General features: G+C 56.1%; 1 protein-coding gene across 7 annotated transcripts in view; it reads left to right on the forward strand.

Annotated features, from left to right (window-relative positions):
• RBFOX3 (RNA binding fox-1 homolog 3) overlaps window positions 1-19,528 on the forward strand; it is a 189,503-nt gene that overhangs the window by 137,745 nt on the left and 32,230 nt on the right. For all 7 annotated transcript variants that reach the window (XM_054170633.1, XM_054170636.1, XM_054170637.1 and 4 more), the window contains one exon: window positions 14,382-14,426. The gene's annotated coding sequence lies outside the window, so the exon portion shown is untranslated. The remainder of the gene's footprint in view (window positions 1-14,381; window positions 14,427-19,528) is intronic.

Here is a 19,528-nt window from a genome sequence, read left to right on the forward strand (position 1 = left end):
CTCCCTGGCTGCAAACTGCCCGCAGCTTTCCCCATGCTGCAGTGCATCCGTGTGGGATGGTGGTGGCAGGCACTGGCAGCATGCAAAGCAGGCCGTGTATAATAGATAATAATTAATAGACTGCTCCGGCGGCTAGCTAGGTAAGTAGATAAATAATTTTAATTATCCTTGGGGAGGCTGTAAATTCGCACACAGCCCTTTATTAAACTCTCTGTTTACAACAGTCATTTATATTGTGTGTCATTTTGCATAAAACCCCCTTGGGGCCGAGGAACGCTGCGTAATAAGGGCTCCGTTATTGCCAGTACCTCTGCTCGAGGGCAGGAGCGCTGCGGGCAGGGAGCTGGCGGCTGCGGGACATCAGCACCCTGGCCAAGGGACAGTTCTGGGTCTCCCGGGAGCCTTCGGTGTGCTCCTCCTGAAGGCGAGGAACTGGGTGCTGTGGTACAGCTATATCAGACTTTGCTGCCCAAGGGGATCCCTGAGAGGTCCCCCTGGGCTCCTGCTCCTTCCCAGTGGAGTTGATGTTTTTGTGCGGGTGGCAGGGTGTTTCCCCCCCACCCCGGTTTTTGCGCATGTCTCTCAAAAGAACCATAAATTCCGAGCTGTGAAATCCTGCTGCGTCAGCAGTCTGCAAAATGAATTGATATTAAACGTGACAAAAGTCTCTCTAATTCGCCCTGGCCAGTTTCTTGCTTCCCTTCCTGAAGATGTAATTGAAAAGTGGAAGAATGGAGATTGCCCTCGTCCCTGCCTGGAATAGCACTGAGCCATCTACTACTGGGAGCCTCATTAATTAAGGATTATTTACAAATACCTCTGCTCTCACCGTGCTGCACACCCTGCCCCATCCGCACCTGGGTACTCTCCTCCTTGTCACACAGCTGCTTCCCAAGCCCGTCGGCCCCTGGGCACTCGCATGTTGCTGTGGCTCCCAGGGAGCTCCAGGAGCTGGTGTTGCTGGGGCAGGGGGCGGCAGGAGCTGAGCTGCGCTGCTCCCCGTGGTGCTGCTGTGGTGCTCCCCGTGGCAGCAGAGCGACCTGCTCGCCCGCCGTAGTGACCTCGCTTGCAGAGGACTCTGCTCCCAGGACTAATTTGTTTTCGATGGCAGGTTCTGGCAGAGTCCCTGCCAACATCAGGACAGGAGTCTTTGGGGGTTTAAAATTACTTTTACAGGAACAATGTGTGGCTCTCCATTCCTGGATGCTTCTAAGGGCCATCTTTTTTACTTTTTTTTTTTTTTCTTGTTGCTGGAGCAGGGGCTGGGTGCTGCTGCTCAGGTACCAGAACCAACCAGGCTTGTACCCACTGCCCTTTGTTCACCCAGCCGAGGGGCACGTGTGCCATGGGAGGACCCAGAACCCTGCACATCACACCTGCACACAGCAGGTTTCACGAGAGGGTTTTGCTCTGCTGTGACCCCACCTGGAGTACTGTGTCCAGTTCTGGAACTCCTATTAGAGGAAGGATCTGGACAGGCTGGAGCATTCTGGAGCATGTCCAGAGAAGGGCCACAAGGATGATCAGAGAGCTGGAGCTCCACTCCTGTGAGGACAGACTGAGGGAGCTGGGGATGTTCAGTCTAGGAAAGAGAAGGCTTTGAGGAGACCTTTTTGTGGCCAGTGTCTGAAGGGAGCTACAAGAAAGCTGGGGAGGGATGTTTTAGGGTGTCAGGCAGTGATAGGACTAGGGGAAATGGATCAAAAATAGAAATGGGTAGATTCAGATTGGATGTCAGGAAGAAGTTCTTCCCCATAAGGGTGGTGAGACACTGGAACACGTTGCCCAGGAAGGTGGTGGAAGCCTCATCCCTGGAAGTTTCTAAGGCCAGGCTGGATGTGGCTGTGAGCAACCTGAGCTAGTGTGAGGTGTCCCTGCCCATGGCAGGGGGGTTGGAACTGGATGATCCTTGAGGTCCCTTCCAACCCTAACAATTCTATGATTCATGTTCTCAGCAGCATGCAGCTTCCCTGAGAAGCACCAGCTGGTGATGATGGGTGGCTGGGTGACACTGTGCACCTATGGGTTAGGCAGTTCATGTAGCAGTGTGGTGGGGAGGCTCCTGTCAGGCAAGCAAGCGACTGTGCTGGTGATGCCTTTGGGTAAGGGCAGCGTTTTTTGGAGCTGCCCCAAGACCTGTGCTTGCTCTGCCTCCAGACATGTACAGAGAGGTAACTTTGCAGTCAAAGAACTGTAGAGTTTAATATCCCCACCATCAGGGCTGACATTTATGTCGTTAATTTTAAAACACTTTATTTCTTCTCTATTAAGTTAGACTCATTTCCAACAGGCTAAATAACTCACTCTCCTTAACTGTGGGCTGGTGTTTTATCGTTTCCTTCCCCCTGTGGTTTTTGTTCCCTTTCTGAGAAGCTCATCAAGATGGAAGGAGATGGGAGAATGCTGTGCCCTGTGGTGTTTCCCTCCCTGGAGGTGTTCAAGGTCTTGAGCTACCTGGAAGGTGTCCCTGCCCATGGCAGGGGGATTGGAACTAGATTATCTTCAAGGTCTTTTCCAACCCAAACCATTCTATGAATCTCTGATCCTGGTGTGTCCCAGCAGATGGGCAGCTGTAGCCTCCTTGCTAGAGGAGACGAGAATGTGTCCCTCAGCTTTTTTTCCCTTTTTTTTTGGGGGGGGGCGGGGGGTGGGGGGTAGGGGAATGTGTGATGATGAAAGAGTCAAAGACTGGAGAAATTGGACAGAAGCACTTTACTACTCCCCTTTCATTCCTTTCCAGAGCCTGGAGGGATTGTGTGTTGTGGTGGCTTCCCGGGATTTAAAAGTCCCACGTGATGGTTCCGCATGGGAGACCATCTCTGGCCTGGCAGATCTGTGTGTGCAGAGGGACAATAGTCAGAAATGTGCTGGTTCTCTACTCCCATCGGTTGCCATCTGCAGAGCAACTGCCTATGGCTTCACTGTGGGTAGTCTGGGCAAGGTGGGGTTAACCTGGCAGTGCTGGGACTGGACCAGCCCTAGTGACGCCCAGACCTGATGGCTGCAGATGCAGGAGGGGTTATCTGACTCTGAAAGGGAAGTTTCTGTCTCCCTCCCCATCCATCTGCCTCGGCCCTTTCCCAGAGATGTTTCTTCTGACTTGTCTCCTGGCTTGTCCCTCTTGCCAGTCCTGAAGGGCTTGTGCAGCACGGTCCCCTCTGCTGATCCTGTCCCTCCAGTGGTGCTAGGACCCATCACCCTCCTGCACAGAATGGGCTGTGCCCATCCTCACCCTGCCAGGGCTGCCACCAGCCTGACCTGGGCTCACCATGCAGGGGGCTGGTTTTGGGACCCCGTGTGGGGAGGAGCTGTGCAGGGCCAGGGTCATCCTTTATTTTTAGCAATCGATGTTATTGATGCCGTGCTAGCTGGAGGAAGCCACTGGAGGGCTGTTCTTCCATCTCATTACATTTAGAGCTGAACTATCCCCTTTTTATATAAATCTTGACACATAAAGATAAAATACAGCATTTTCCATAGAGCTGGAGGCTGGAGTCAGGGCTGGCACTGGCTGGGGCCACCCTATGCACACGTGTGCTGGGGAGTCCCTCGCTCTGCTGGAAGGAATAGGCTGGGCTGAGCAGACGAGCCAGAGATGCCAAAAACTGCGCTGGAGGAGCTGTCCCCTCAGGGTCCAGCCTCTGCCGTGTCCCTCCCTGGGGCTGGGATACTCCTGGGGATCTCTCCATGCTTCCTGGCCCTCAACACTCCTCTCCTGACAGCCAGCTGTGTGAGGGTCTGAGCTTCTGATGATAATAGGAGATAGGGCTGGAAAAACTGCTCCGTGCATCAGTCCAACACCTGCCAGCATCCTGTGTCTGACATCCATGGAACTCACAGTCTGTGGGGACCCACTGGAGATGCTGCTAGGGGGTCCTGATGCTTAATGCAGGCTGGAGGGACCTGGGCTTTCATGCACAGCCAGCTGGAATGCTGCACTGAGACACTGTCCCCAGCTCTGTGCCCCCTCCCTGGGCAGGTGGAAACTGCTCAGAGAGGCTGGGCTCTCCCTCACCTCTGCCCTTGGCACTGGTGCCCAGTGCTGTGAGAGTCACGCTGCTGCTGCTGCTTCATTAGTGCTAAGACTTGGCCAAGCTCTTTGATTAATGCACCGACTTGAGCAGCAGAAACTAGTGCAGAGATGAAATGGAAACCCCAGGCTTCCTCCCAGCACAGTCTCTGCCCCAGCCTGCTCCCTCGATAGAAACTCAATCGCAGCTGGAGGGATCGATGCTAACCCTCTCACTGTCCACGCTAGGCCTGCACAGGCATCGCAGTCTGGGGGGATGGGAGGACTACTGCCAGCCTGCCCACCCTGGGGGATTGCCCTACACCATCACCTATGTGGCTGGAGGGCATGAGATGCCCTGTGGGGACAGACCCCTGACCATGGCCCTCCTGACCACAGCAATGGGCAGCCCTGGACAGGTGAGCAGGAGGAGTCTAAGGCATTTAAGGAGCAGGAAAATCTCCAGGTTTCCCGTGGGTCCTTGCTCCTCCCGGGCTGCAGCAGCATGTCCCTCTGGAGTGGGGCGTGCAGAGCTGTTGCCCTGGCTCAGAGGGACATCTCAGCTCAGGCATGGAGCAGAGGGACTCTGGTTTCCAGCGAAACCAGCCCAGCAGTGGTGCTGCGGCTGCCCAGCCACAGCAGAGAGGTCTCTTTCCATTTACTTCTGTAGTTTTTCATTTTGAGATGAAATTAAGCTACAGAGAGAGAAAAAAAATACAAAACAACAAAACACCAAACCTTTTTTTAAAGCAATGCATCAACACATCCCTTGAGGGGAAAACACTCTTACATGGAGGTTTTCCTGCACTTTAGTTGTCCTCTGTGTCTCAGCTCTCCTGCGCTTTCAGAATGCTCGCCCCCGGCCAATTCCTACGCTCTGGGTTTTTGGTGGTTCAGGTTTTTGTTTCTGGGGCTTTTTTTTGTTGTTTGTTTGTTTGTTGTTGTTGGTTGGGTTTTCTTGCTATTGTTTCCAATCAATTTTACACTAGGTTTGTATTTAGGATAAAAGCCTTCCCCATCCTCCACTCGCCCTGCTGTGTTTTGTACCCCTGCGTCTCTGCCAATGCAGCCCAGGAGCAGTGGGGGCCAAGCTGCCCCTTGCCTGCGGGTCACTTACCTCTGCTCTGGGGCCACCTCTGGGTGTCGACAGCTGAGGACATCATGATGTGCACAACTCTTCTTCTGTGCTCTAAGCCTGCTGGCTGGCTGCTCGGTGTTTCCATGGGTGGCTCCAGCAGCTCTGGTCCCAGCCATCCTGCTGGCCGCCGCATCCCTCCCTTGCTCCGCACCAAGCGATCTCGGTGGTGGTCACCCCTGGAGTGGAGCTGTCTCCTTTTGTCACATCCCATCAGGTTCTCACTAAAGAGGTTGAGCCACAAGTTAATTTATGGTGTATGGGGGAGCCGGGGGTGGGAGTAACGTCTGCCCTCTAAATAAGTCATGAAGCAGGATCCCAGCAGCACAATTAGAATCTTCCGTTAATGAGTATTTATGGGGCTGGGAATGCTTATTTAACCTGCCTATATTAAATATTAAACCAAATTATAATATTTATAACTGTATTTACAAGAAAAGGGAGTGGTGTGTTGCTGGGGCTCTGGTGTAGGGGTTTAGTGTGAGGGGTGTGCTAAGGCTGGAGGGACTGTGGGTAGTGTACAGTGGCTTGAGCGGACCAGAAAAAACATCTTGTCTCTGTCCCCCACACCTGTGCCTTGCAGATGGCTTATCCAGAGCATCCTCATGGAGCAAGGGAGCCTGTCCTGCCTCAGCAGGAGGGACAAGGGTTCCTGCTGGCAGCTGGCATGGGGGGATACTGCTGAGCACCACCTCTGCTCATCCCTCCCCCTCTGGGTGCTGTGGAGCCAAGCTGTGCCAGCCATCCCCTACTGGGCTCCCATCTGGTAGAGAGGCACAAGCCAATGGCCTTCTGCTGGGCTTCCCTGTCATCAGCCCTGACATTCAGGCAAAGGCCTCTGTGGAAACACAACCCCATGCATATCCCGTGAGGGAAGAGGGAAAAGCACCACCAAAAGCGCCTGGCAGGACATGACCCAGCAGGGATACAGGTAGGGTGCTGTTAGCAGAGTCCCAGCTGAGGCAAGCACCCAGCTGAACTGGGAATTGCAAAGTCTGTTGGTGAAGCAGCTGATAGTCCTTCTTTTGTAGTTCCCTCACTACAAGAAGGACATTGAGGTGCTGGACCAAATCCAAAGGGTGGCAATGAAGCTGCTGACGGGCCTAGATCACAAATCTTATGGCTGAGGGAAGTCATGTAGCTGAGGTTGTTCAGCCTGGAGTAAAGGAGGCTCAAGGGAGACCTTCCACAACTCCCTGAAAGGAAGGTTGGTCTCTTCTCCCAAGTAACAAGTGATAGGACAAGAGGAAACAGCCTCAAGTGTGCCAGGGGAGGCTTAGGTTGGATGTTAAGAAAAATTTCTTCCCTGAAAGAGTTGTCAAGCCTGGAAGAGGCTGCTCAGGGCACTGGTGGAGTCCCCGTGCCTGAAGGGGTTTTAAAAGCTGCCTAGATGTGGTGCTGGGGGACAAGGTTTAGTGGTGCCTTGGCAGTGTTGGGTTAATGGATACCTTCATGATCTTGAAGGTATTTTCCAGCCAAAACGATTCTGTGATGCTATGATTCTAAGCAAACTGTGTTGTCAGCCCACAACAAGCTAGGCATGCATTCCTCCAAAGAGCTTGCTGGGGGCTTCTTTGCCACAGGGGTCCTGCCCACACTGCCCTGGGGGTCTTTTGTTCTCCAAATCAGAGGGGGAAGGAATCATCTGCTGTGTTTGGAGTTGCAGTGTCCAGCTGACCTGCAGGGATGATGAGCTTTGCCAGCTCCTCGCTTCTTTCTGTCCTATGCTCTGCCATCAAACTACATCAGTAGTCCTGATAGTGGGGGCCTGAGAGCCCTGTAATTCCTCACAGGTCCTTCTCCAGCCCTTGGGCAGGGTCTGGGCAGGACATGATCTGTGGCAGGCAATGTCGAGGCAGCAGGTGCCCCTTGGCTGCAGGTACTGGGGATGTCTGACAACCCACTGTGCCCACTCTGCTGCCCTGAGTGGGTTCTTAGGGTCACCAGGGGTCCCAGCCCTAGATACAGCACTGCTTGCTGGGCCAAGCATCTGTCAGGGACATGGGTCTGTATAAAATCCCCTGCCTCACGGTGAAGGGGACAGAGTCAGGCTGTGACACCCCTGGGCTGTGTTCCACACCGAGAGCAGCAGGTCTGGCAGAGGCAAGAGCAAAGCACTTATAGGAGCAGAGAAGCAGCCCCAGGAGACTCTCAGATGCTGAGGGCAGCTGAGAGGAGACCTGTGGCAGGGTCTCTGCAAAGGTTCAGTGCTGTTGTGACCACTAACAGTATTTTCAGGTATGCAATCTAAGATAATGACAGGGCTAATCAAATCCCCAGCCTAAGCTGTTGGGTTTGGGGTCAGGAGGGAATGTACTGCACCTAGAGCAGCAGTGCTTAATTGCTTTTGTCTGCCTGTGAATTGGAGGAGGCAGCTGGGCTTGGTGGGCCACGGGGTCTCAGCACAGGTCTCGCAGCTGCCTGTGGCTGGGTGGCTGCTGCATGCTGGAATTTTACTCCTTTATGGTAGAGCCAAGGCTCCCATTCTGCTGCCCCCAGCAACTGGAGGAGATAAATGAAAAGTGTCCCCCCCCCACCCCACACTCCCAAAGTCGGTGTGATTGCAGGTTCTGCAGCCCGTGGCAGATAAAATGATGATTAAGGGGTCCTACCCTATAAGCAGACAACCATGTTGACCTTATTTAGGCTCCTAATCAATTTGCCCCCAGTGTGATTAATTGAGATGCTTGCCATTGATTTTCCGTGAGACAGGAGCGGCTGAGGTGGGATTCGCAGGGATGCCTGCGGGGACGTCTCTGACTGTTCGCCGCCGCAGCAGCGAGAGGCTGAGCCGTGCTGAGTCCTCTGCCAGGCTGGGATTATCCCGGCTCTCCTCGGCTGCAGCTCCTGGGGCTGGCTGCTGGAGGCTGCTGTGGGACTGACTCCCTGCCTCTGTCAAAGGGCTGGGCAATTTAGAGCTGGGCACAGAGCTTCAGGTGGGATTAAAGCTTTCCAGGAGCCCTCCTGCACCCCACAAACAGTGCAGCAGACCTGGGACCCTGGGAGGGATGGGGCAGTGTGAGGAAGAGCCAACACAGCCAGCGCCACTGTCAGTCTCTCTGTCCAGTCCTGCATGCACGCTGCCCAGGCTACCTGCCTGCTGTTTGTCTGGACACCAGCCCTCCTGCCCATGGGTGCACAGTTTGGCTCCTCCTTTGCCACCAACTACAGCAGTGCCAGCAAGAGGGTCCCTAGAGCATGGGCTTGGCCTGGGCACACTGCAAGGGGTGGCATGATCCCCTCCCTGCGTGTCCCCACTGGAGATGCCGTGGGATCTCTAAGCGCTGGGGCCCTGTGTGAGCTGCTAGCAGCTGCCAGAGTGGGAAAGGCTCTGCCCAGAGCTGCTTGTTGGGGGTGAAGGACCTCCAGCACGGGTTATTGGAAAGGATTTTCTAGCTAAATTGCTGAGCAGATGGATTTACCCTGGACTGGTCCTTGTGGACTCTGGAACATTTTCTCTTCTGTCACGGTTCCTTTTTATGACCTGCCATTTGCTCCAGCAAGCGAGAAGTGAGCCCTGGGCGTCCAGCTCCTGCTCCGGCTGCCGGTCAGGAACGCGGTGGCGGCGCTGCCGGGAGCCGCCCGCTCCTTTTCAGGAACGGTGCCGAGCCCTGGCAGGGCACCCCTGCCCGCCCCTGTTCCCTGGGCATGCTGTGCTGCTGCCCGCCCGCCCAGGTCTCTGCCCGTGTTGCCTGCCCTGGCTGACAGGTGCTGAAGAGGTGGGAAGGGGCAGCTCCTGCTGAGGCAGGAGGAGCTGGCAGCTGCCGGCTGGCACAGGAGGATGCTGTGCCAGCGATACGGTGCAGTTTATAATGAGCTGTGGATCGTTACAGCGACCACCTGCAGTGTGGGTCCAGCCAGCTTGGGTCCAGCCAGGGGGTCTGCTTCATGGGGAAGAGTGATGCCCATCCCCTTCACTGCCCTGTCTCCTCCACTGCCCCATTGCCCTCTGCATGAGGAGGGCAGCAACAGATCTTGCCTAAGGCAGAGCTGTGAGCCCTGGCACTGCTGGGGCAGGAGCAGTGGCAGCAGGCTGGGGAAGTGCTACCCACCACACCCAGTCAGGGCTCCATGTGTAGTTTCTCTCATGGTCTGGTGGCCCATCAGCTCTGCTAATTACACGCTGGCTGATCACAGCCCTGGGCGGAGCAGCTGCCAGCCACTGGAGCTCACGCTTCCCATGCACTGGGTGTGTTTTCTGCCCCTCCAGCACCTCCCCAGTGCTGGTGACAGCCCTTTGGAAGTGGCAGACCCCTCCATGGTGGCAGCGTGTGCAGAGGGGTCAGCGGTGGCCCCCAGAGGGCAGGCTGGGTGTTTCTCTCACTCTGTAATTAGCACTTCCGTGTGGTGATCAGGCTGGTGGCTTTGGTCCCCACCATCCCTCTTCATGACTGGTATTTCTCTTTCTTAGAAGAAGGCAGAAGGACGACATGCTATCTCCCACCAAGAGCCCTTCCCCTTCCTTCAGCAGCGTTTCTGCCATTTACATTAAAGGCTATAACGGGTTGGAGTAAATGGAGCAGGTTTGCAATTAGTTTTCAAAGTACTTATCTCATTAAAGTAAATGAATTATTGATTTAGTGACACTCATGCTTTTAGTGAGCGGCACAGTGCCATCACCACTCTGTTCCCTGGCTCACAACAGTGGTGGCCAGCCCCTGCACGCCGGCTCCTCGTGTGCACGTGTGTGTGGGAGCAGCAAGTAGCCTCTCTACCTCTTGGCTTCATAGCCAAAGCAGACCCATACTGGACATGAGAATCCCATCATGGTGAGGGCAGGTGTCAGGGAGTAGGGGCCTCTGGGACCTGCCCTGCCAGCCAAGGGATGTACCCAGGATGAGGTCCAGACACTCATCCTGGCACACTCCTGTGGGCACAGCAGCCATGCCGGGACATCTCCTGCCAGCCCATCCATACTGTGCTAAAGGGAGGGAGGCAGGCAGGCCACCAGTGCCATGAGGTGCCTGGCTTACGGCAGCACAGCAGAGGACTGGTGTGAGGCTGCCAGGCAGTGTGAGGAGGCTGGGGCTGGTTCTGTGCACTGCCCATGCTGACTGTGGCTCCTCCAGCCAGTCCAGTGGGCAGGGTGTGTGGGGTGCATGCCAGCACTCGGAGCTGGATGCTGCCCGGCAGAGTGTGGCCACAGGAGGGTGAAGCTCTGAAGTGCTGTGCTGGAGCCAAATGCTTATGGCTGAACCTGCTGCCCCCCAGCCAGCTGCTGATTCAGCTCTTTTGTGCTTCTCTGTACAGAGATTTAATCTCTCCTGTAAGATAAAATACTCCATTAATGGGAACCTGCCTACTCAGAGCCGCCCCTCTTTGAGTTCCAGGCAGGAAGGGCTGTGCTCTTCTACTGCCAACAGCTGAGGCTGCTGCTCTGGGGAGTGTCTTGAGAATGGCCCTGGGTGCCTGGGAGGTGCCCGGCCCTGCACGGCCAGCTCTGCAGCTGGACATACATCCCCTTCCCTCCTGTGCCCCCTGTGCATGTGGGCTGTGGGAGAGATGCCAGCAGGATAAGCTGGGAATGCTGGACTTCTCTGGCAGTGCCTGCTGTGTCAGTGGGTGCCACATGGCTCCACCAATGGGTTTCATGGGTGATGTGTCAGAAGCACTTTGTGCTCCTCAAGAATGTGGTGTGCTGGGAGGGAGGAGATGGCAATGAACACTAGGATATTGGGAAGAATTTCTTCCCCCAAAGGGTTGTCAAACACTGGAACAGGATGCCCAGGAAGTGGTGGAGTCTCCGTCCCTGGAGTGATGTGAAAGATGTGCAGATGTGGTGCTGAGGAGCATGGTTTGGTGATGATTTGGAAGTGTTGGGTTAATGGTTAGATTCAATGATCTTGAAGGTCTTTTCCAACCAAGATGATTCCATGCTTCTGTGATGCTGTAAGTGCTGCAGGAGGAAGTGCCAGGGCATGAGCAAATGTTGAATCAGGAATTTGGGTCGAAAGGTTCACAGCAATGACTGAGGCTGATGTTTCGGTATCTGTAGTCAGGTCTGGCAATACTGGTAGGGGTCATGCTGAGTGAGCATGCTCCCTGGGTCATGTCATCCCCTCCCTGCAGCTTCAGTTGTCCCTTGCCAAAGGAGACAGTTCTCCCTGGGTGAGTGGAAGGTGCAGGTTGCCCAGCATGGCTCATGCCATGCCAGCACTGTGCCAAGGACACTGCCCATCACCAGGAAGGGGTGAGCAGTGTGTGCTGCTCCACCTGCACAGCCCTTCCTGCAGCTGGGTGTGCAGGAGCCAGCTAGCCATGGTGTTTGGAAGGGGGTTACCAAAGGGGCAGCTCCATGTGTTATCACTGTTCCCACAAAGTGACTGCATGTTCTGGACTGGAGCCACTGCTTTGAGGACTGTCCTGAACAGTTACTCAGCCCCAAAGCTGTCCTGGTGATGATTCCTTGCCCAGCCCTGCTGTGAGAGCCAGGGCTCCTCCCAGTGCTGCCCAAGCACCAGAAGATGCCAGCTCTTGGCTGACAGGGTGTGCCAGTCCCAACTCAGCAAACGGCGCTGAAACACATCCCATGAGCTGCACCGTGGGATCCGACCCCACAGCCCTGCCCCATGCCCCGGCCCCTGCCTCCAGGAGCTGCTGGGAAGGAGCAGGGCTTTTCATCTTTCTTAGTTTAAAAAAAAAAAAAAAAAGAAAAAGAAAAAAGAAAAAGGAAAAGAAAAGAAAGAAGAAGAAGGATAAAAAAAATCCTTCTCATTTAATTAAAAGTGTTGACATTGTGCCTGGCCATCCCTCCCGCCAGAGAACGTGGTTATAAATTAAACATTAAACCTTTAATGGCCCATAAAGAAATATTCGCTTGCTGCTTATGTATATAGGGGATATAAATAGAGAGGGCTGCTGGGGGGAGGGGCAGGATAGTATTTTTTTTTTCCTCAGCCAGATAATCTTTGCTAATGAATTTAATTAAAAGCAAAATTAATTCAGGATTTTTTGGTGAAGGGAAGGGGAAGGGGTGTGGCAGGCTGTACTTTGAGAAGCTACGGAGAAGTCTCCCAGCAAAGCGGAGCGGCCGGCCCGGGCCTGCTGCAGGGTTTGAACCAGGGCTGCAAAGTAGGGATGGAGGTCGTTGGGATGCAGCTACCTGTGGGGCTTGTGCAGCTGGTGGGTTGGGTGACACAAGTTGTGCTTCCAGAGGATGCCCTGCAGATGCCCTGCTTTGGATGTGGTGGGGTTTAGCTGGATTTGGTGTCACTTGTGAGCTGGCCTGTGCTGGGCTCACCTGTTCTGGCTGCAGGTCCCTGCAGCGTGGGGCTCTGGGCAGAACCAACCAGCCTGGAGCTTTGCCAAAGAAGCAGGGACAGGGGCCAGATCTCCCCAGTAATGCTGATCCCAGTTGCCCAGAACCCTGAGCTGGTCCTAGCACACCTCCAGTCAATGCTCTGTCAGGATTTTTCCTCTCCTGCTTTGCTGTGTGCACAGGACAGGGAGCAGCTCAGTCATCTGAGCAGCTCAGTCCCTGCAGTGATTGGGACCACCTGAGATTTTTGCCTGGGCTGTTGCCAGGCTCAGCAAGCTCCCCGGGTGAGCACAGCACATCCTGGCTGCTGGGGCCCCAAGGTGCTGTGGGGAGCTGCTCAGAAGGAGCCTTCCTTGGGAAATGTGTTTGGGAAATGAGATTTTAGCCATCGCTGTACCTCCCTGAGGACAGCAAGCATCCTTCAATTATTCATTGCCAAACAGGCTGTCTGGGCTCCCAGCACACCCAAACCCTGTGTAGCACAGGCTGGAGTTCTCCCCTCCTGCTCCACTGTCTCCTGCCTGCCCCAGCCAGGGATCCTGTGAGCACTTCTTGCTGAGGCCGAGGAAGACCTCAGGAGCAAGGCTGGAGGCTGTGCCATCCCCATGTCAGTGCTGGGTGTTACCTTGCTGTTGGAAACTCCAGGGTGTCCAACCAACTTTTTTAGGGCACCTGTGTCCCACAGCTCACTTTGTCCTGGTGCAGGGGGGCCAGGGTGAGGAGACCCCAAGCCGGGAAACACGTCTGGCTGGGTGAGAGCTTTCTGGAGGGTTTTTATCATAAGAGCACTAATGGAAGTCAGCACCAGCCTAATGAGCTGTGCTCCTCCATGAATCTGATTCATTGAGGCAGGAATTACCATAATTGATTATCCTGCTGCGTGGCTGAGAGCTGTGTTTGCTAACAGCAGTGCCTGGGAACCTGCTCCGACCTTCCTGAGCCACCACTGTGTGTGGCTTGGCCACTGGGCCAGCCATGGGCCACCCTCTCACAGGGACCCAGCTTCGAACCACACTCTGGCAGGGATCCAGCCATCGGCCCTGCTCTCACAGGGAGCTGGCGGTGGGTTTGGAGCAGCATCTGCTCACCTGGCCCCAGGCACAGGGTCCCTTCAGCTGTACTTGTGCACTCAGGGCTGCCATGCCTTAAGGTGCTGCCTTCCAGGGCAAGGGATCAGGGGAACATCGCAGCTCCCACAATTAGGAGCAGAGCTGTTGCTGCCTACCTGAGTCTCTGGCACTCGACTCCCCCAGGTCCCCAAAGAAGCAGTTAGCAAACAGCAACAGCCCTCACTCTTTTCAGAATGCTCTCGTGATGTAGAAGTTGCTCTCATTATTTTTGAGGGTCTGACATGATTTATGAACGTTTGTGTTGGCAACATTGAAAAAGCCAATTAGTTGAAGTGCAGCTTTCAAGAAGTTTTCTTTGAAATTTGGTGATGTACTCCAAGAAGTGCCCTGAGCCGGGATGGTGAGCTGCAGGGCGCCCTCCTTGCAGGAGCGTGGGGCAGGGATGGGCACTGCCCAGGGCACAGAAATGCAGGAGTGTCCCTGGGTGTGTGCAGTGAGCTGGGGCAGGCAGAGGGCTTGGTGCTGTGTGTCCAGCACTTTGGTGATGGCTGTGTCTTACCCAACCCCTCTGAGCTGTGGGCTGTGTGGGGCCAGAGCTGCACTTGCAGAGAAGCTGAGGAAGGGACTCATGGTCTGTTTGAGCGGGGTCAGGTTTGGGATGCTCTGGCAGAGATGGAGGTGGAAGTCCTGCTCCTGTTCCCCCCTGCACAGGGAAGGGCAGGTGCTGCTGCTGCTGCTCAGCATTGGGGCTCAGCCACCACCTTTTAACCAGGGTGGGTTTCCCAGATCACATCCACACTGGGATTCAAACGTTTTGCCAGTCAATGAGCAAATGGCATTGACTGTAAGCAGGTTAGTGATGATGAGCATTGATTTTAATTCTTCCTCCTCTTTCTTGTCTTTCCTTAGAGAGCCCAGCACGAGCACCCTAGGAGGAACTGGCCTGAATAAAAGGTATGGAGGCGTTGGGTTCTGATGGGCCAGAGGGGGGAGGGCTGCTCTGGGGCACAGGCAAGCGGCTTCTGGGCCCCACCGGCTGCATGCCCAATCCTGCATGTCCAGGGGCAGGCCGTGGGTGCTGCCTGAGCTGTGCGGGGCTGGGTGGGACAGGGCAGCACCCTCTGCCCACAGCTCCAGGGTCTGGAAGGGCTATGCACTGGGGAGGGTCAAGAGGAAGGCTGCCACTCCTCTGTGCCAGCAGCCCCTGGCACCTGCTGGGCGCTGAGCCCCCACACAGGCGTAGTGTGTGATGTGAGTCCGGATTGAGGAGGGCTGAGGGCCACGGTGTCTGTGAGCTGTCTGTGTGTGCTGGCATTGCTGTCTGTGCTCTGTGTGGCTCCCAAGGACTCCCTGGGGAAGCCTTGAGGGGGGACCCAGCCCATGCCAGGATGGCACTATCCCCAGGTCCTGGTCCTGACCTGGAAGTTGCCCACTGCAGGGTGTGTTTGCCCCCAGGGTCCTGCAGCCTGTGCCATGAGTTGTCACACCAGCTCATGGTGTGCCCTGGGCTGAGACCCAGCTCAAGCAGCCAACGGCTCATGTGTGTGGAAAGAGTGGGCCAGACTGTGTGCCCCCTGCCAGCCCTGTGCTTGTTGGGCAGATGGGATGGCTGCTTCCCATTGTAACCTCGTGTTGCTGGGTGTCATAGCAGTAGACTCTTGTTCCATCACAGCCTGGGGAAACTAAGTCCCCATAAACATCCATCCTGCTGAGTACAGCATGAGCTTGTGCTCCCCCCTTGGTCTAAGCCATTAAAGCAGAAGAGCAAAGATCAGACAAGGGGCTAAGGATGAGGATGCTGATGCATCTGTTCTTCCATGCCCTGGCACTGGTGCAGAGGTGCCCATGCAGCAGTTGGGAACCAGGGGTGGTGGTGGCTGAGGTGGTGGCTCTGAGCACTAGGGAGCTGATACTCCCTGCATTTCAGGGGAGGACTGTTCTCATCTCTGTCATGGGCAGGATAAGGACTAACGTGACCCCCTAAGAGGTGTTCGTGGTCCAAACAGGTCCTGAGATGCCATGAGAAATGTGGAAGAGGCAGCATAAGCCAGGACTAACAGGATGAGTGCAGGGTGCTAGGGCTGCTGTGGCAATAGTGGTTTGCTTCTGTGCAGGACCAAGAGTCTGAGCTTCAGCTGGATCCATGATGGAATGTTTGACAAAACATGGCAGCCCTGGTGCAGTGCTGGCAGGAAATGAGGGATTGCTGGGGCTGGGCACCAGGATGGGTGGACCCAGGGCTCACCCTCACTGCTGGTATTCTTGTCTCAACTGATACCTTTGCAACTTGTTCCCTGTGCTGAAGTGAGAGCTTTGCTCCCTCCTAGTGTCTGACTGCATGTGGGGTGGCACTTGGACCAGTCCCTGGCACTGTGGTGGGTTGCTGGTGCTCAGAGTGTCTCAGGCCATGGCCACATGGTTGTGTCTGCATGGGAGATGTGCCCAACAGCAAAGGGGAAATGACAGCAGGGTCTGAGCCACCCTTGTGCCTGGTTTGCACGGGAGAATTGGGATGGGGCTGTGGGTCACAGGATGCTGTTTTTAAAGGTGCCTTGAGGCAAGAGGCCTGTGTGGATGTGGGGCTGGGGATGATGGAGCTAGAGAAGGTGAAACAGCACTGGGCCAGGGAGCTGGGGTGGGAAGTGCTCTGTCTTTGGGAGGGTGCTGCCCCCTGCCCAGCGACACTTCCCCCCTCCCCCCCCCCCCAGGTTTTGGCTTGCATGGTGATGGAGGGATTTTATTCTGCTGTGTTGGGCCCCTCTGTGCCAGGTCTCCATGCAGCTGGCGTATGCCCAGAGCATGTCCCATGCAGTAATGGGGGATGTCCCACAGTCTGTGAGGCACCAGGCTATGGCTGGGTTTGTGTGTGCAGGGCACAGAGAGAGGAGAGGGGTTTGATCACCAAGACATAAGGGGGAGTGGGAAGCCCCCCACCCCAGCTGCCTGCAGTGGTGGCTCCTTTGGTTTATCACTCTCTTCTGGTGCTGAATTATTGAGAGTGTTGCTTTCTTTTATTGCTGTGCTGGAGGAGAAATGCCTCAGCCTGGCTCTGCTTTGAATATGATTACGGGGCTGGAGATGTCAGAGCCAGCTGGGCCCCAGAGACCGATCTGCCACCCCTCTCGCTCCTGTGCCTTCCCTTATTCTTATTTATTCCCTTGCTTCCGCCTCTGGTTCAGCACACACGGTCCCCTTGCTCTCCTCTGCTGAGCAGTGCCCCAGGAGGGTGGGAGATTTAGTGCCTGACAAGTCACCCTGCTGCCGAGCCTCTGTGCCCGCAGCTTGTGCCAGAGGGGCTGGGAGCTCACTGCCTGGGCAAGGACCACCACACCCCCCATGGACAAGGTCCTTCTCACAGAGTACTGTAGACAGAAGTAGAGCAAGGCTTCTCCCCATGCCCACCCTGCAGCCAGCTCTCCCCCCACCTCCTCTACGGGATCTCAGCTGATCCCATGGCTCTTCCCTGTGGGTGGGGGTCTCCATCCAGCCTCAGTGCCATGGGTCTGCTGCTGTGTGATGCTGGTGCTTGAGTGACAGAGGCTGCCTTGGTGTTGGTGGGGACTTCTGGGTGCCCATCTTGTGCAGATTAAGGTGGCTATGTCCCAGGTGGTAGGGCTGCTGCCGGGACTGTCCCCATCACTCCTGCACCCAGAGACTGGGGGCTGCTGGCTCTGCCCCACCTCGGGCAACAGCTTGGCTCTTACTCACCTTGGGCGACAGCTTAGCCACATCCAGCAAAGCATGTGATGCTGAGCCCGCCAAGACCTGCTGGACCCCATCTGAGCCTACCCACCTGGTGGGAGCAAGGGCAGGGAGCCGGCTGGCACCTCGCAGGTTAACCGCGAGAGCCGCCGATTCCCTTATTGACAGGATAGCTTGAAAAATGCTGAGGCAGGACATCAGCTCCTCCGAGTGTCAGCGCGGGAGCCCAGGCTGCGCCGAGCACACACCCGCTGCCGCTGCCCCCCAACACCCAGCACAGCCTGGCCCTGGCCCCCCACCCAGTCACCCCAGCTGGGGAGCGGGTCTGGATCCCCATCACACGCTCACCCTTCCCTTTGCTCTTAAAGACGCCAGAGAGGATCTCATTCTTATCCCTCCCTCTGTCGTTCTTTTTCCCCTGGGGTGAATAAGCCCCTGCACCGCTGCCCGACCAGGGCTGCCCCCTCGTCAGCCCTCCGCTCCCCGCCCTCACTCCCCCCAGCAGCATGTCAGGCACCGGCAGCCAGCTCTGAAGCGTGCGTTGGCCCGCGGCAAGCGACCACACCACGCCAGGGAGGGAGGCGAGCAGGGCATCTGGCCACGGCCACTCCGGCTCTGGGTGCTGGAGCTGGACAGCAAGTGCCCAAGGGGAGAGAGCCCACCGAGGAGGAGCAGCACCCAGCGCAGCCGGCCTCGGGGAGCAGCTCACCACCCTCCTGTCGTTCCCGCAGAGCTCCTCAGCGCCTCGCTGCCGACATGATGATGTATTTTTGGGTAGGTACCACCAGCAAGGGTGGGCATTTCCCTTCCCTCTCTGCCAGGATTTTGCTCGGGGTTGGGACCATTTCTTGCTGTCGTCGTTTCCCAGCTGAGCTACCACCCCCAGAAAGCTTTTCCTTCTCTACTGAGGAACTCATAGGCAGTGGGCAGGAGACAGGCTGTGTTTCTGGAAGCAGGCCTGGCACTGGGAAGGGATGGGGCAGCTGTGGAGGCAGACAGGGGTCCCTGCTAGCTCAGTGCTGCCTGCAGGCAGCAGCCCCCTCACCTGCCCAGGATGGCTGGAAGCAACCTCCCCACCTCATCCTGTCTTGTCTGTGCCAGGCTGGTGAGTGGTGGGCTCTAGAGCCTGCCCTGGAGGCTGTGCCAGGTAGGGAACTTTGGTGGCACTGGGACACTCAGGTGTGTGGGGGGCAGCAGCCAGCCTCTCTTGCCTGGGGGTCAGTCTGTCCACCATCGGTGCCAACCTAGGATCTGGAGCCACTGACAGAGTGGCCCCCATACTTGTATCTCAAGCTTAAAGTTGGTGTTTGAGACCCCTGGGATCCCCATGGGGACCCCAAGGCCCCTCTGTGGCACTGCAGTTTTCATTCAGGCAGGTTGGAGCCCATGGGGATTGGTGATTCTGGTGAGCTTGGAGCTGGGGGAGCACAGCCAGACTGGGGGGCTCAGGGTCTCCCTGTGCTGGCAGAGCTGTCATCAGGGGAGTAGCTGGTGAGACTGGCTGAAATCTCCCTCAGCCATTGTAAGGGCTTTAAGCAGGGATGGGGAAAAGGGGGATGTGTTGAGGTCTATCCAGGCACTTAGATTGTGCCTAGGATGCTGAGTGTGGGTTCAAGCTCCTCTCCTGGGACAGCAAGTGGAGAGGACACTGATGAGGACCAAGCAACTACACATTCTCCCCAATGGTGCAGGAACTGAGTTTAATGTCAGGCATTGCACCATCCTGGGGAGGACTGCCTGTGGTATCACAGCCCACAAAACGGGACTTAAACTCCTTCCATCCCCTCCTGCCCCAGAGCTGGCTGAGCTGGTGCTGCAGCAGCCTGTGGAGGATTCCATGCTCCAGGAAGCTGCACTCCCTGGGATTTCAGAGCGAGCAGCAGAGTGGGCAGAGCTGGGTGAAGGGGGATGTGGGGAAAGGAGCTTACAGGGGAGAGGAGGAGGATAATGCGAATTCATTGTTTCTCAGGGAAGCAGCTTTCAGGCATAAGGTGCTTTGTCATGAGAGATCTCTGTGCAGCTGCTGATCCCCGCCGGTCAGGAGCCCATCAGAGCTCACAAAGACTTCTCCTGCCAGGGTGTTAATTCTGCCCAGGGTCTTAATGAGTTTGTGAAAGCACAGAAACTGCTCTGGAGTTTCCGCTTGTGGCTGCACAGGCGTCACATGGATTCGTGGAGTTCCAGCTGGGTTCAGGGCGTGGGGCAGCACCGCCAGGATGCCTGTCCCCATGGGAGCCCCAAGCACTGCTCCCTGCAATGCACTTGCTGCCCGGGGTGCTGGATACCCAAAGATCTCTCTGCCACATAGCCAGGAAGCGTGGGACCGCCAGGTCTCGGCACGGCACAAGGCGCAG

The sequence above is a fragment of the Dryobates pubescens genome, chromosome 20, assembly GCF_014839835.1.
Source record: "Dryobates pubescens isolate bDryPub1 chromosome 20, bDryPub1.pri, whole genome shotgun sequence".
NCBI classification, from domain to species: Eukaryota; Metazoa; Chordata; class Aves; order Piciformes; family Picidae; genus Dryobates; species Dryobates pubescens.